At 29.3% G+C, this 15,090-nt stretch overlaps 1 long non-coding RNA gene and 2 other non-coding genes across 3 annotated transcripts; all 3 read left to right on the top strand.

The window, feature by feature from the left end:
* Positions 1-2,538: 2,538 nt before the first annotated feature.
* On the top strand, positions 2,539-4,179 carry LOC138339111 (uncharacterized). The gene is made up of 2 exons (XR_011212166.1): positions 2,539-2,670; positions 3,910-4,179. It is a non-coding gene; the product is annotated as an uncharacterized lncRNA (long non-coding RNA).
* A 1,728-nt stretch (positions 4,180-5,907) lies between these two features.
* On the top strand, positions 5,908-5,978 carry TRNAG-GCC (transfer RNA glycine (anticodon GCC)). Its single transcript has one exon. It is a non-coding gene; the product is annotated as a tRNA-Gly (tRNA).
* A 13-nt stretch (positions 5,979-5,991) lies between these two features.
* On the top strand, positions 5,992-6,078 carry LOC112940236 (small nucleolar RNA snoR114). Its single transcript, XR_003244201.1, has one exon. It is a non-coding gene; the product is annotated as a small nucleolar RNA snoR114 (small nucleolar RNA).
* The last annotated feature ends 9,012 nt before the right edge of the window (positions 6,079-15,090 follow it).

Raw genomic sequence — 15,090 nt, 5'->3', positions numbered from 1 at the left:
TTGAAAGTTGAAACTTAACGCTTAGGGAATACTTAGTTCCCTTGTAGCTTTTAAGGATTTAACTCAACTTTTTACTCTTTCTTGACTTGAAACTTGATTCTTAAAACAAAGTTAAAATATTTAATTAAGACTCTTGAAAACCTTTAATAACTTAACTTTTACTTACTAATTAACCTTAGACTTGACTCTTAACTTCCTTGACATTGATCTTAACTTTCATTGAATGGATTATGGATTCAAGGTTTTAATTTGAGTTCTAGATGATTTCTAGGTATTTAGATATTTTTTGAAGTGATTAGAATTAATTGGAGGATGTTAATGTACCTTAAAAGGACTTTAAAGGGCTAAATTACGAAAAGTAGATGAAAAACGTCGGGTCCGGCGTACTGGTGGCGCGCTGCGCCAGCTTGAGTTGACTTAGGCCTGATTTTGGCGCATTGGTAGTGCACCGCGCCAGACCTTGGTTGACTGAGTCCAATTTCTGGTGCACTGCAGGCGCGGCGCGCCTGCCCCTACCTAGGTACGTCTGACAAATTTTTCAACTCGTTTTCCATCTCTATACTCTCCAAAACTTCCTATATCTTTCACTAAATGATTAGGACCATCAATACTATCAATAACTACTTAATACAATTCAAAATAACTCGAATTAACGTGTATCTAAACAACAATGACAGCCAACAATCCAATCAACAAGAAATATAACGTTCTTCCAAGAACTTAACTCCTAACATGAAATAAATCCTCAATTTCACTGAACTAAAAAAATTGATATGTGGGTGATGTAACCCAACAAAAAAGATATCACATACCTCAAAGGGATCACCCTCGACGAAATCCACGCAACGAAGTCTTGGTGTTGTTGCGGCTTCTTCTCCTTTCTCCTCTTTTCTCCTTTCTTTAGAAGCCCTAACTTATTTTCTAATTGTGAAAACTGATTGGCTTCATCTTAGACCCCAACTTATTACCCTTAAAACAAATTAATAATTTATTTAGGAAAAGACCAAAACACCCTTAATAAATTCGGATTTGGGATTTCCTCTTCCCAATAATCCAACTTCCAGAAGTCATATCTCCCTCATAAGACCTCACAATTTAACAAATGTGGCGTCTTTGGAAAGATCTTCTGACGAGATTTCCATCCGTATAAATAACTCACTCAAACTCTTCCTGAGCTGAAAGTTATGGTCGTTTGAAAATGACCAAAAACTCACTTTTGAAATCTGAATTTTTTTCCAGATTTCCTTCATTATTTCTAAATTTGATTATTCTTGTTTTTCTTAGATAAACTTAGTTAATTCTAGATACGAGATGTTACAACAAACACCAATAAAGAATATATATTAATCATTAAGATTTATATCTTTTAAGCAATCAATTATAAATATTAAAATTTGATTAGTAATTAGCAGATTTCTCAACATAACTAAGTTACTAATTTGAACAAAGAGATAATAATTATAAATTTAAATTTGATTTATTCTTCAACAGAACTTTACCATAATGAAGATAAATTCGTGAGAAAGTGGTATCTCTTTAGGAGATACTCTACCATTTTAAAATATTAGTTTGAACTAAAAGAAATTATAAACTTACACCAATCAAAAGTTGGTACAAAATTAAACTTAAGAGACATTATAAAGACAGAAAAGAAAGAAAGAAAGAAATAATACAATACACATATCATTACGACTTTAATCTTTAAAAATAGAAGGAAAACAAAATTAATACATAATTGTGTAAGATCTTGTTGATATCCCCACAAGACTGTCAATATCCATGACTTTTCTTCTTAAACAAAAGTAGAGAGGCATCATTCTTGTTGATATCCACTTCAAGTTTATCACTATTCAAAATCTTTTTTTCATATCAAAAGTAGTTTGACAATTCTGGCATCTATGTCTTATTCGATTTTGTTATCTGTCATTCTTTTATGTTATAAATGTTGTGACTGTTTGTTATTCACTAAAACTCTCTTATCAAGTCTTTTAAATTTGAATCACACAATATGACTAACTCTTCATGTGTCTCGATAATACAAACAAAAAATAAAAGAAACAAAGATCAATATACGGAAAAAAAAGTTGGGGAACTAGATCAAGAATATGTTAGGACTTTGTAATTGTAACTTCTTGATTTCATTTTCCTTACATTTTCAACATAATAAAAAGATGAGATCTGTAACACTCTAATATGCTAGAACAAGAATTTTATGTCAATACATCATTTCTTAATTACTATAATGTGTTTTATTCTTATTTTGGGAATTTGAAATTTTATGATAATTGAAAATGTGCTTAACATAAATTGTTATCGTAGTTTAAAGTATTGTATAGGGGTAATTATGTAAATTGAATAATTAGAATTACATATGAATTAGAAGTTCTGGAATCAGGTATATACATATAGTTATATAGTATGTTTTTTGGGCAACCTACTTTTATTTGGGCAGCACCTATGAAGGACATGTGTACATGTGATGAGGATCACATTTCTAGCTATATATTTTTATACTCCCTTTTGATTGAATTTGTTTCCCTCAAGTCTAAGAACATTATAACATTATCTAAACAGTTGATTATTCAACATCAAATAAAAGGTCCTTTTGGCTTGAATCCAACACATAAACACTTCATTTTTGATAAGTGACGAAATTTGCTTCTGAACTGGGTAATGTTTGGTATTTTGTGCATATCTCTTTCGATAGAACTTAGTTTGACATAAATAAATATGATTTGGAAATCTAATTCGTAATTCTGCAACTCTTATGCTTATGAAAAACTCTAATTTTGCTTTTATGAATTCGAAATATGGGACGCAACATGGGACAAGTTCTGTCCAACTTCTAGAATTAGAAATCATGTTCGTTCAACTGTTAGTGTTTTGATTATATCTTTTTGTACAAAACGTATTTTGAGGTGATTCTTGATTATTTTCAAGATTAATAGATGTACCTACATCTTTTATGAGGATATAAAGTCCTGTTTTGTTGTTTCATGTTTCAAAACTAATTTGCGACCTGAAGTACTTTTGTTGGACAGATTCACTGTTTTGGGAGCTTAGTCATATTTGTACAGGCTAGGCTTACTTATGATGATAATACTGTTTTACTTCGACATTATTGAGATACTAGGAATTAAATAAGTTATTTAATTGTATTTTTAAGGTTATATATACTTGTGAACAAGTTGAGGACCTTCATACATTGGTTGGTCAACGGTTTGAACTCTTGAAGTCGTGTTGGACTGTTTCTTTGCTAAAGCGTTGAGATTTTTGTATAAATATCTAATTGTGCTATTTTTATCTGATGGTATATCTGAAATATTATCTTGGTACTTTGGTTACCTCTTATCACTTTGCATTGTCGCGTTGTTGTCATTTGTGATGTTAAGGACTCTTGTGTAACTCGCCCACTTATGCGGATTGTTTGATCATTTGATATTCTTGCTAGGACTTTGTCCTTCTTATGGCTGTGAATTTGTCAATATTGAAATGTCTCTTGATTCGGGTCATTTTCTATCTTGACTCTGGATTTTTATCATCTTAAGTATGAGAGTTGTCCATTTTAAGTACGAACAAGAAAGCATTTTTAATATGGTTCTTGGTTCTCCTGATTATTGGGCTTTGGCCCTTCTTGATTATGCTCGTGCTTGGTCTGACGACATGATGTATATATTGGGCGATTCATATTATTGAATATCTTGGAAAATGATGCTACGAGCGTTATTGACGTTTGAAGCTTTAATTATCCAACTTGATACTATTTGTATATTGTTTACTTGATTTGCTTATTATATTTCAATTTTGCTGCCCTTGACTTGAGAATGATAACTTGGTGAGTCTATGGGCTCTGGATCTTAGTTTTTGCGCCACTAAGCTATATGCTTAGCAATAGTTTTTTGATCGTAGGGAACATTCGAGATGATGCATGAAGTTGGCCATTCGAGATGGAGATTTTGAGAGCCTTAAGGAACATTATTTGCATATAGACATATGTATATTTTGTATGAACCTTGAGACTTGTGCACGATTTATGATTGTATATTTACATGAGATTTTGAGGGTTGATTTGGTCATGTCACCATGAGTTGTAATATAAGTATGGCTATACGTTTTTAATCTTTTTGGGGAGTATAAACTCAAGTCTTGATATATAATAATTTACTATATCTTTTGTAAGTGTAGTGAGGCATGAACATGTTGATATTTGCTACATGGAAGTTGGTAATATTATTGTTATTTCGTGCCAAACATATTTTGACTTCAATTAAATTTTTAAAGTGGGCAAGATACACATCCTTAACCAAATTATTCGTTATGAACCTAACACATCAACTAGATTAAAATTTTGTTGTCATTTGTTAATCTCTTTTAAATGTCACAAGTATTAAAATAGATTTCTTGTCAAATTGTGATATCTCTCGAAAAGGATCGCTACAAGATCTCCATTAGTAAGCATTTAATAGAAAGAATTCCTAAGATATCAAGAATTGATCAATAAAATTTGAAGTACTTGTAACAACATTAGTACCTAGTGCAATCTATAGGCAAAAAGACTATTGTCCACAAGATCATATCCAAGAAGGAAATATCCCTATGCCAACTTTCCAAATATAACAATTTCATCTACAGGGCAATATGTAAGACAAACCAAACCTTCCTCCACTTGTGCAAATGTCCTTGAAGGTGACAACTCTAAATCCACATTTGTAAAATGTGTAAAAATTGTTGGAGCGCCGATTGTTACCGGGGAGAATCTATGTGATAGGGAGGGGGTGCCACGCCAATCAGCGAACTTGGTTGAAACTTCGTATATTTATGTGTGTATATATAATATATAATAAATATTAAACTTGCGACCCCAACAACAAGTGCCTAGTGCCAGTGGTGAAAAGTCATGCTTTTGAACTTTAACGTTGCGTATTCGATTCTAATGGGCACATCTTTTATTTAAAATTTTACTGCTCATTTCTGTATTAGTAGCCCCATAAATAATGTACATAGTATCCCCTTTTACATTTGTATGTTATATAGGCGTAAATTTGCTAACATTTTTGTTGTAATTTTTATTGATTTTCTTTTTCTTCCTTTTCTATTTTAAGCATGAATTTATGTGACACATTTTTCGTTTTAGTCTATTTTCAAAAATATTATTTATTATTATTAAAAATAACTAAGTTTTAAATTATTATTTTTATCTTAACGAAATAATTTATAGTCGCACAAATATTCAAGATTTATTTTATACTATAAATTATTATTTTACCTTAATGAAATAATTTATAGTCACACAAATATTTAAGATTTATTTTAGGATATAAATTTCAAAAGTGTTGTAATTCAGCCGGGGAGTAATTTTTTCCTCTTCCAACTAGATCTTACTAGCTCCACTCGTTCGTCCAAATTTCATAAAGTACTCGGCTATGGGTTTCTCTTATTCTTTGTTCTATTATCTAAAACATTTGGATGTGTACGGAAAAAATTTGAACTGTGATAATTTAAATCTTTTTGAAATTTTTAGTTTATAAAATAAAATGTATGTTGCAATAAATGATAACATAAAAATCTTACTGAAATCACATTTGATTTTTGTTTGGCATTTTTAGATTTTCATAGTGTGAGTCAATACTTCGTCTATGTCATTGAAATAATATATGTGAAATTTTGCGAGCTCTTTATATTTAATTTGTTACATAAAACGTGAAATTTTTATAAATATAAATAATTATGTCATCATTGAGTTTTTTGGAATAAGCCAGTGTTAATTCCATATATGGATCATCATTCATAGAAGCACTAGTTGAATCAGCCAGTGTTAATTCCATATATGGATCATCATTCATAGAAGCACTAGTTGACTCAGCCAGTGTTGATTGTATATTCAACGTTGGATATTTATAATATCAAGCACCAGTGGTCTAGTGGTAGAATAGTACCCTGCCACGGTACAGACCCGGGTTCGATTCCCGGCTGGTGCATTGCTGGGAGGGAGTGCCATGAAGATAATTGTGCAAATGTGAAAACTTGGGTCTTCACCATCTCTCTGATATATGACGACAAAAAAGCACATCTGAGCCTCTATTTTGTTTTTTGGTACCGAAAAAAAAATCATCGAAAACCATTCTACGATGTAGCATGAAATGGTTTCAAGTCATCAACAATGTTCGCACCATACATCTGAGCCTCTATTTTATTTTTTGGTACTGAAAAAAAATCATCGAAAACCATTCTACGATGTAGTATGAAATGGTTTCAAGTCATCAACAATGTTCGCACCATACATCTGAGCCTCTATTTTATTTTTTGGTACTGAAAAAAAAATCATCGAAAACCATTCTACGATGTAGTATGAAATGGTTTCAAGTCATCACCAATGTTCGCACCATACATCTGAGCCTCTATTTTGGTTTTTGGTACTGAAAAAAAAATCATCGAAAACCATTCTACGATGTAGTATGAAATGGTTTCAAGTCATCAACAATGTTCGCACCATATGCAGGTTGCTTCATTTTTAGGAGGGTCGGAAAATATTGTGTTATTATTATTTCAACAGAGGTTCAACCTTACTTATTGGTGGCTCCCTAAAGTTTGCATAATATTTCACTTAGACACCTTAACCGAGGCATGTTCATTGTAAACACCTCAGGTAGAATCTAACTGTGTCATTTTAACACTTTTTGCTTACAAGGCATAGTGAGTACGACAAACCCGTTGATAGTTGATAGTTGCGTGAGAACGGGGATTTGTTTGTTTGGGGGGGTTTGGAGAAGGTGATTGGGGGTTCAGATAAAGTGTATTTGGAGAAGGCGATTGGGGGTTGTGGGCTGGGGGGGCAATTTAGAGAAGACGATCGGAGTTGGGGAGGGGGTGGTTTGGAGAAGATGATCAAGGGTGGGGACTTTGGAGAAGACGATCATCATTCACGAGTGTAATCCTCACATATAATTTTTGCTGATATTATATGTGAGCAAAAATTATCATGGATGGAGTAGTAAATACGAACTATCTAGTCTCTTTTTATTGATATAACATCATTACTTATCATGGATGATGAGTATTTCATTTAGAAACATTATATGTTCTAACAGTTTCTGGTGCAAAAGCAACAGCGATGGAAGCCACAACAGTTGCCGCCGATTAAGCCTTCAGTCTGGCAAACGGTGGCACAATTTTTGTCCATAACACATGTTATAAATGATGAAAGAAGACTCCTACATCGGTTGTGGATGAGATAAGTAGGATAGTTAATATAACTGTATAGTTTAATCAATACTTTATATAAATGTCGCAAAAATGTAAGTGACTAAATTTCTCCTTGTTGTGTAGTGCATTGAGTTAATTTTGGGTTGTGTTAAGTCCAAAATTCATATATTGTGATCAATGGTGGAGCCAGAATTTCAATTAAGGAGTGCCGGTATATAAAGAAGTTAAATGTATACATAAAATATATTTTTATCTAGCTATGCAGTATAATTTTCCGATGAATTGTATGTGACTTCGGCACTGGTCATGATAATAGAATCTAAGGCATATGATATCGGGCTTTCGAATAAATTGTTCATGCTACAGTATTGGTTCATGTTTGGATAATGTCTCTTTTGTTATAGTGCTTTGAGCTAATTTTGGGTTGTTTTAAGTCCAAAATTTATATACCATGATATTAGAATGAAACATATGATATCAGGTGTTCATGCTTCAGTATCGGATCGTATTTGAGTAATGTCTCTTTTGTTATAGTGCTTTGAGCTAATTTTAGGTTGTCTTAATTAAGTCCAAAATTCACATATCATGATATTAGAATAAAAACATATGATATCCGGTGTTGTGTTAAGTCCAAATTTCATATATCATGATATTAGAATCAAGACATATAATATTGGGCTTCCGAATAAATTGTTCATGCTTCCATCGTGTTTGGTAATGTCTCTTTTGTTATAGTGCTTTTAGCTAATATTTGGGTTGTGTTAAGTCCAAAACTGATATATCGTAATATTAGAATCAAAAAATATAATATCGGACTTTCGAATAAACTGTTCACGCTTTAGTGTCGGATCGTGTTTGGGTTTGCATGTGGAAGGTTATGAAAAAAAGAGTACTCTCACATTGGAGGTGATTGAATGAACGAGAGGACTAAGACTCTTAACATAAATTGGACAATCTTCTCCCATTGAGCTAAGTTTTGACGTAGAGCTAATATTATAAAACTATATGATAAAATTAAATAATGTGAAGAAAGAAGAGAAACCAGTGGACAAAAGCAGCATTGTTTCAAGGAAGAAAGTTTCAAACAAACGCTCAAAGTGTATAGAGAAAGGAAAATGCAATTTGAGAAATATATTGAGAATTGGTTGAGACAATGAGTAAGCAAGAGACGCATTTATACATTTTGGGTTTGGTGGTTTCTATTGTATAGCACAAGCCCTGTGTTTATATGTAAGTACGAGGGCTAAATTGTGTTGGAATGCTGATTTAGAAGTTGTAGAAACTCATCCATTGGATAGTGATAGGATATTGTTTAAATTGCTTAATATGACTCACATTCTTTTCAGTTCAAAAAAAATGACAAATTTCTATATTTAGTAAGAATTTAACTTTAAAATTTCTTTTTATAAAATGATTTATAACCACACAAATATCTAAAGATTGTTTTAGACCACAATTTAACTAACAAAGTTACATCAGTTCAAAGCTTAATATATAAAGGATTATAGTGGTCTACACCTCAAATGAGATAAATTGTTAATTAACTAACCATGCGCCAAAGGCTTGTTTAAATGATAAGAAGCCATCATTACATTTATTCTTCATGTCAATATGGATGAGAAAATTTCGTCAAAACTCTCTTAACTACAAAAACTATATTTTCCTTGAATGTTCATTTTTTTCCTCATTACATATAATAGATTTTAGTCCACTGAAAAGGTTTATAGAAAATCTACCGATCTGAGGAAACAAACACTCTTCCTAATTTATTTGGTGATAATTTATATGTTATGAAGTAATGAAAGAGAGAAGTTATTGTAGAAAGAAGAACATAGTGTCGTTGACATTCAATTTTGAACCTCCACAGTATATATTAATTTTTGAGTTTCTTTAATTTCAAACGATTTAAAATAATTAATTTTATTTTAAAATATAGTTACTTTCAAGTTATTTTTAAGTAATTTTATTTTTAAGTAATAAATATATTTTACATATAATTAGTATACTCTAAGAATATCTGAAGGTTTGTCTCGAAGGATTTGGTTTTACTGAATAAATTAGTTTATAAGTAAGTTAACTATTTCATTAAGATTAAGAGTGTGTTTCGTATGAAGGAAAACATCTTCCGGAAAATATTTTCCAATTTTCTCATGTTTGGTTGGAATAAAAGTTGTGAAAAATGTTTTCCAAATCAATTTATTTTCCTCAAAATTAAGGAAAATGACTTCCCTTCTAAAGTTTAGGAAAATATTTTCTAAAACTCCTCACCCAATTTCAAATTACATTTTTTTTTTGAAAAAAAATCAATTTCAAAAAAATATTTGTAATTTCAATTTTTTATATTCTTATGTCTCCCTCCCCACGACAACGATCAGCACCCCGCCCCATCCAAAAAAATTAAACTCGTTTTCAGTTTATATTTTCAACTTCAATTTTTTATTTTTTCTCCCCTACCCCCCCCCCCCCAGTCCCCTACCAGCCCCACCCAAAAAAAGTATTTTATTTTTAAAAAATATTTCAACTTTAAATTTTATTTTTTTCACCCCTATCTCCTTCCCTCACCCCCCTCACCCAAAAAAAAAATTATTTTTAAAAAAGTATTTTCAATTTCAAAAATTATTTTTTATTTCAGTAAAAATAAAATATATTTCTCAAAAACATTTTTCATTCATAAATCAAACATTAAAAATCATTTCTGGAAAATATTTTCTACTCACCAACCAAACATGAGAAAATAAGTAAAAAATCTACTTATTTTTCAGGAAAAAATTTTCCTTCGTACCAAACACACCCTAAAGAAGTTCATAAATTAATTATATCAATTCTTCCGATTTAAATTCTAGCTGAATCTTCTGAAATTAATTCATTGTGGTTACCTCTTTAATTTGTGTAATTAATTTCTATTGTAATTGAAGCCAAATGTAATTTCTGTCTTCAACCCATTTTAAGACCAAGAATTTGGGCCGTATTTCGAGCCCACTTGTCAATTTCCTTATTCCTTGAACGAAAAATTAGTAAACAAGTCACAATTTCTAACTTAATTAATAAAATTATCTACACTTTAAAATATTTATTCAAAATGTCAAAATATCAATATTTTAAAAATAATTTGTATCCAAATACTATTATTTGTCTTTTCTTTTATTTCTTAAAACAGTGCAACATTAAATATATTCACTACCCATTTAGATTTCTTCAAGACTTTAATACCATTTAATTTATTTCCATCTTTAAGATTTTCAAAAAAAATTTCTCTTTTACTATTTTCACCATTATTCCCTCTCATTGTTGAAGAAGAATTAATTATCCAAGTTCATATCAATTTGTTTAGATCTACCGATTGACTCAAAAAATCACTCAATACATAAAGGTATTTTTGAAATCATCATTTATTTTGCGAGATTTCATGAGATGTTATTTTTGAAATAAAAAATTATGTTGAATTTTGTATGTATTACAGATTTTTCATCATTTTTTCAATTTTTATATGAGTTTGTTAACATACTCATCAAATATTTATGCATTTCAGAATTTTAGTATTTGAAACACTATTTTTATGATTTTATTTTCATATTTGAGATTTAGAAGATTGTAATTTGTAGTAATCCACATAAGCATTCATACATAATATATTGTTTGATTTTTCTTTTTTTTTGTATATTCATATTTAATAATTTCGAATTTTGCTTATAGGGTTATTAATTCACAAATAAACACAGATTTAGATTTGAATTTGGTGAAAAGAATTGTAAACAAGGAACATAAAGAAAGAGAGAGTCAAAGAAAGAAGGTTGCGAAAATGTATTCATATCAAAATAATGTTAATATTAATTTTTGTTTGTCAATTATTTTTCTTTTACTCATCATTTGAATTTTTGTTAAGAAAATTGTATTTATTTTTTATTTGTAGTCATTAAATACGTATCTCATATGAATTTGTATTTTTTAAGCATAAATGTATCCTATTTTTTAACAGTCAATTTGTATTTTTTAGAATATTATATCCTGATTATATTATTTTACTATGTATGGTATCTGTTTTCCAGAATATTGTATTTTTATTTCTTTCATAGTCAATTTGTATTAATTTTTTTAGAATATTATATCTTACTCAATAGATATATTATTTCCAACAAGTATGTTATTTGCCTCCCCCCCCCCCCCCCCCCCCAAAAAAAAATCTTGTACCCTTTCATAAATCATATTCATATATTTTGAGATACGTCTATATATATATATATGACAATCAAGTAATACAATTTTGATCACCAAAATACAATTTGTAGTTTACAAGAAAGAAAAAATCAATTTTAATTTGAATGGTAAAGAGAGCACATAAATTATAAAAAATATTGGTATACAATTATAATGAAAACATAACAAAGGGAAGTTGATCTAATAGAATGAAAAATGATATTTTTTTTCGAAATTGTAAATGATAAGAATTTTATATATTATTATACAATATTCTAAATAAAAAACTAGAATAAATAGAATTACAAATGAAATACACATTGAAATAAATACGAAATACAAGATTTCGAAGAAACAAATAAATACACATGAAAAAAATATATGAATACAAACATGTTTCTTAAATAACTATATATTCATTTGGTATATCTATTTAAATGAATACAAACTAATAAAAAAAAGGTTTTGATTATGAAAAAAAAAACAAAGTTTGAATTTTATTTGAAAATGTAACAGATGAGAAAATTAAGTGATCTTTACATTTTTTTTGAAATATTCTCTCCCATAATTTTCTCCTTTTTGTTATAGAATAATTGTATTATTTAAATAAAAACATAAATAAGATACACAACAAATTAAAATTTTGATATTTTTACTAAATATTAAAAATGTTACTAATGAACCCTCTTAAATGTTAAAATATTGACATTTTGAAAATTTTCTTTTTTCTTCAATCCAGTTTCATTTCTCATTTTTCCAGCATTGTCCAACCCAGCCCATTCCACAACTTACAAAACAAGGACCCTTTACTAGGTTTCTCTTTTTTTTTTTTTTTTTGCCCCTTTTCTGCTTGAGGTTTGTAATTTCTTGGGTCAAAATTCCCTTATATGTGAATTTGTACTTTCTTGGGTCAAAATTCATATTTCCCAGTAGGTTGGTTTACTCTTTTGTATTTATATATTAGATAGATTGTGTATTAACTCCTTTCCTCCACTTGTGAAACTCCTTTTGAGTCCTCATGGACTTTATCTCCTCGGTTTGCATTTTCTTGTTGAGCCACCAAGGCTCAAACCCTTCCCTTCGAGCTGGTCAGCGTTTGAAATTGATGAACAGATGTCTAAAAAGCCATACAAGGTTGGAGATTGACTTCTCGAGTCCCGTAAGCCCAAAATGTGTCAGATACAGGTCGTGTATAATAGTATACACCAACATAGGTAGAATATACAGGGAAGTGGGCCAAAAATCCAAGGACAATAAAATTTGGAATAATTACAGAAATTATATCTTTAGTTTACTTATTATCATTATTCCCTATAAGTTTTATAAATCTCTGAAATTCCTCATGTTTCTCTTAAGTCAAAAAAGACATTAATGTATCCAACCCTCTTTTTAGTGTATCAGTGCTTTGAGTTTTTGGGTATTTATGTACCCGGACCCTCCATTAATTTATTCGACCCTCTTTTTAATGTAATGTATCCGTCCCTCTTTTTAATGTATCAACATTTTTATTTTTGAGCCTTTAATATATCCGACCCTCTTTTTAATGTATCAACACTTATATTATTGTATTTGTTTGAGTAATTTCTGTAATTATAAATTTTTAAGAGGATAAATTGTAATTTTACCTTAAAAGCATGTGATTTGTGTAATTTGGTGAAAATGGGCCCAAACTCCACTTGAAATTACTGCAGGATTAAAGGGTAGTTCAAATGGGCCAAAACCCATAATTTTGATAGGAAAAATTGTATATAATAACAAACTATTAATTCAAATTAAATTCTATAAATATATTTTGATTTAATTGTTCCCTATAGCAAACTATTGCTATTTTCACTGCTCTCCTCGGTGGAATCTCGTTCGCCTCTCTCGCTTTTTATACAAATACAAATGTATAAAATGCTGTTGTATCGTATAAAGCGAAAGAAAATTGTATAAATACATATATTTTCTTTTCCCTCTCTTCCATCTCCCAAATCTCGCTCGCCACTCTCCTGAATCTCGCTCACCACCCTCGCCACTCTCGCTTATACAAATAGAAAACGAAATGTATAAATTGCATTTCTGTTTGTATAATGCGAGTGAGAATTGTATATACTCATGCAAATACATATATCTTCGTCCTATACACTTATTATTATACAATACAATTATTCCCCTGCCCAATTTTCTTTTGACTTTCTCTCTTTCTCGATTTATACATACACATATTATACAATTAATCTTTTGTGTACAACTGATTTCTTTTATAAATGTATAGCGAATTATACAACTATTTTTTTTTGTATATGTAAATCGAATTGTACAAGTACTTTTTTATAAGTATAGCGAAATATACAGATTTATGTTTTCTATGGAGCGCAATTATATAAACTTTTCTATAGCAAATCTCGGCTATTCAGGAAGAATTGCAGCAATTTACAAATATGAATTTTGTATTTGATATATGTGAAAGTTACTCATTTTGATATCTAGTATTCGGAAAGGTTCATGAATATGGGCCAAAGGCCCAAATTTGGTATAAATTTGGCAAATGACATACTATAAATGATAAATTACGTTTCATCCCTATGATATCAATATTTACCAAAAATCCCTTATTTTTAAGAATTCCGGATACTTTATAAAACAGAAATGATACTTAAATATAAATGACTGATTTTTTTTATGTAACCGTTACAGCTAAAATCAAGGGTAATTGATTTCCCTTTTGTAACTAATTGACCGTGTTAATTGCTAGATTACTACATTAAATAATCATTTAATTTTTATATTTTCCTTCCCTTTATTTATGTTAATTTTGATACTTATAAAATACTAATATTTAAAATATTAAATTTAATTATATTTATTTGATAAATTAAATTTCGTGTCCAACACATAAAGATACTCAAATTCACAATTTAAATTAGATACTTAAATTTTTATATACTTATCAATAATTCATATAAATATGATACTTAAATAACAGATGTATGACAGTATGATACACATATACTATTATTGGATACCTTAATATATACGAAATATAAGTAAAAATAAAACAAAGAATCCTTCTATCATGAGCACCAAAAAATGATACTTAATAAAATTGATTGAACATACTAACAAATTCATTCAAAAATCATGATAAGATTAAAAAGATACTTAATACAATTCATCTTATACTAAAATATAAATAAAACATGTTAACGTGATACTTATAAAATATTAATTGAAACTATATATATAAACGAAATATTAAATTTAAAATATATTTCTTTGATACATTAAATTTCATATCCAACACATGAAAATATACTCAAATTCACAATTTAAATTAGATACTTAAATTTTTATACACATATACTATTATTTGATAGCTTAATATATACGAAATATAAGTAAAAAGAAAATAAAGAATCATTCTATCACGTGATACTTACAAAATACTATTTGAATCTATATATAAACGAAAAAAATTAAATTTAAATATGTTTCTTTGATACATTAAATTTCATGTCCAACAAAATAAAAAGATACTCAAATTCACAATTTAAATTTGATACTTAAATTTTAGTTACAATATATCATCTCACTGGAGCTCCGGCGACAAATACTTATCAAAGGGCATCGTTAACAAACGAGCTGTTGTGGTATTTGTGTGAATTCAAATCTACCTTTCTTTTGTACTCTTTGCGTCAATTACAGGTCATT

Source organism: Solanum lycopersicum, chromosome 10 (assembly GCF_036512215.1).
Source record: "Solanum lycopersicum chromosome 10, SLM_r2.1".
In the NCBI taxonomy this organism is placed as follows: domain Eukaryota; kingdom Viridiplantae; phylum Streptophyta; class Magnoliopsida; order Solanales; family Solanaceae; genus Solanum; species Solanum lycopersicum.
Note: the sequence above shows the minus strand (reverse complement) of the source record. Positions and strands in the feature narration are given on the sequence as shown.